The following is a 3,441-nucleotide window of genomic DNA, read 5'->3' on the forward strand; positions in this document are numbered from 1 at the left end:
TCTCACAGAATGGAGTACAGTGGCGGGATCTCTACTCACTGCAACCTCCACCTCCTGGGTTTGAGTGATTCTCCTGCCTCAGCCTCCCGGGTAGTTGGGACTACAGGCGTGTGCCACCATGCTCGGCTAATTTTTTGTGTTTTTATTTTTAGTTGAGACGGGTTTTCACCATGTTGGCCAGGCTGGCCTCGATCTCCTGACCTTGTGATCTGCCCACCTCGGCCTCCCAATGTGTTGGGACTACAGGCGTGAGACACCATGCCCGGCCTATTCACTCTATTCTTCAGGTAAGATGAAAGTCCATTTTTTTCCCAAAGTATCCAAAAGTACAGTTGAGCTATGTAACAAGTAGACAACATAGAAGATTGTATGGAAACCAGAGTGCATCTACATGTACAGTAACTAATCTTAAAATTATTTGCATGATCATCATCCGTGTGATTAAAATGACCATGGGAAAGAAGAAAAGGATAAAAATGCAACTTTCTTGATTTAAAAAATGTAACTGGGTGGGTGTGGTGCTGTGGGCATGTAGTTGCAGCTGCTTGGGAGGTTGGGCTGGGTGATCACTTGACATGAGGAATTTGAAGCTGTAGTGTGCTGTGCTTGTGCCTGTGAGTAGCCATTGCACTGCAGCCTGGGCAGCATAGCGAGACCCAGTTTCTAAAATAAATAAATAAATAATAAATAAATGAATACTTGGATTTAGAGTGCAAGTTACAGAGATCATTGCTTATAGTTAGGGCTGCAATTCTCTAGTACAGATTTTTCTATTTCTTTAGAGAGCTGCCACTCCAGCACAGGCTTTCAAGTAATGCTTTGCCATTTTTATTTTCCTCTCAAGGGATTTCTGGAATTACAGTTTGTAAAATTATCTCCTGGCATGTGTTTCATTTTGATTTCTGCTTGCTGTTGAGGTCTGTCTGGGTAGTGGCTATAACCTATAGCCTTGCCCAATAGAACTCGGGGTTTGGTACTGAGTGTACTTTTCATGGGATGTTTATTCAACCTGGTTGATGGCCGACAGCCTAATTATCCAACTTGAATTGAGGTATTTCTCTCACAGAGTGTACTTGTTTTTACTGGAAGACATCCTTGTAGCTCTTGTCTGACCCGTGTCTTATTTCTAACAAGATAGTCACTCTCTAGGAGAGTGCTGTGTGGGAAAAAGAGTGAGGTCCCCATGTGTTTGTAAAGCGAAACACAGAGGAGGCAACTCAACAAAAGGTGGATAATGGCCCTAGTAATGTATTATTACTAACCAGTCAAAGAGAGGAGGGCAGCATTCCTTGAATCACCAATAGGAAGGGAAGAGCTCTCCGGGACACACACTTAGAAACAGCATGGGTGGTGGGGGAGCAACTACAGAATACAGGGTAATGGGCCATTAGGCTGAAGCCTTTATGGGTGTATCTGTCAGATTTTTTCTAGAGAGACAGAACAAATAGATGGTAGGTAGGTAGGTAGGTAGGTAGGTTAGATACTTCGATAGATCAATACATAAATAGATAGTTGATAGCAAGATAATAGTTAGAGGCATTTTTGTTTGGGGATTTGCTCATGTGATTATATATAGAGGCTGAGAATTCCCAGGACAGCCTTCTGTAAGTTTAAGGCCCTAGGATGTTACAGCCTGACTGTAAGCCTGAGATCTTCAGAACCTGGAGAACCCTTACTGTAATTCTCAGTTTAGGACCAAAGGCCTGAGAATCCACAGGTTTCCCTCTTAAAAGTCCTGGAGTTTCCAGGTCAGAGAATTCAGAGTTCTATCAAGGACAGGAAAAGAAGTGTGCCTGCCGAAGTGGGTGGGCGGGGGTTGGGGGAGAGAACTGTTTTTCTACCTTTACTTTTGGTTGTATTAGGTCCTCAAGGAGATTGTATGGTGCCTGCTTCCATTGTGGGTGTATTTTCCTCACCAAATTCCTTCACTCACACAACAGTCTCCTCTGGAAATACCCTGGCAGACACTTCCAGAAGTAATGCTTTACCAGTTCTCTAGGTATTCTTTAATCTACATTAAATAACCATGAAAATCCCATCACCTTTCTACCTAGCACCCATGTGTATCATCTTAAGCCATACTAATCTGCAAATACAGACGGTAATAAGGCAACATGATGCAATTATTCTGTATACAACCAAAACATACTAATCTTTTTTTAGAGTAGTAAAGGTTTGTGGGTGATGTTTACTATTCTTTTGATATCCCATAATTTCAATATAAATATGTTGAATTACTAATACTTAACTGCTAGTATCAGATCAATGCATTATTGGGTTATGTGTTAAAAGAAGAGAAGGATGACAACAAAGTTACTTGCCTAATATATGTATATAAACATGCAAAAGTATTCTTAACAAAGTAGATAGGACATACTAGTGACAGTTTTAATGCTTGTTTCTGTAACTGTTCACCTGGTCCTAACTGATATTTATAACTTCCTTCTACTGCTCCCCACTCTGTATTCTCTTTGTGTTCAGCAGGCTCCTCAGCTGGTCCGAGGTCTTTACCTGGCAGGGTGATGCAAACTTTCATTCCTGAAAGATCTGGACCATTTGTACTGTTGCCGGGAATGATTGTAGTTTTCCATTGAACTTAATAACAGGGCATAGTAATACTAAGGGACTTGGTTTTAGTCCATTTTCTGTTACTTACAACAGAATACCTGGAACTGAGTAGTTGATAAAGAAGACACATACATTTCTTACAGTTACGGAGGCTGAAAAGTCCAAGGTTTAGGGGCCACATGTGGTGAGGTCCTGTTGCTTCTTGGGACTCTCCAGAGAGTCCTGAAGCCATGCAGGGTATCATATGGCAATGGTGTAGAGCTTGCTGCCATGGAAGATCAGGTCTCCCCTCTTACAAGCTATCGGTTCTTCTCTCATAATAACCCATTAATCTAAAACTCATTAATGTATTAATCCATGAATGGATTAACTTAATCACAGGGACAAACTCTTCATGATCCAGTCATCTTTTAAGGGCCTCACATCTCAATACTGCCACATTCGGAATGAAATTTAAACATGAGTTTGTGAGGAGAGCCCTCCACTTCTGGCTTTCTGAAAATCATGCCCTGTCACTTATAAAAAATGTATTCCGTTTCTGTAGTTCAAAGGCTTAAGTTGTTCCAGCACCAACAGAAAGTTCCAAAATCCAAAGTCTCATCTGTCAGCCTAAGAAATCAAAACAAGTTATCTTCATACAAAATTCAGTGATTAGATTGTTAAGGCCCAATGGATTCATCTTGGCTGCTGCCCAGATAGAGCCACTTGACCAAGACAGGGGAATTGCTGTACAGACAAAGTTTAATACATGTAGAGCTGGCTAAAGCAGAGACTGGAGTTTTCTTATTATTCAAAACAGCCTCCCCAAATATTAAGATAACTGGGGTTTTTATAGATAGTTTGGCATGCAAGGGGCTAGGGAAAGGGGAATGG

This window comes from Macaca nemestrina, chromosome 7 (genome assembly GCF_043159975.1).
Source record: "Macaca nemestrina isolate mMacNem1 chromosome 7, mMacNem.hap1, whole genome shotgun sequence".
Taxonomy (NCBI): Eukaryota; Metazoa; Chordata; class Mammalia; order Primates; family Cercopithecidae; genus Macaca; species Macaca nemestrina.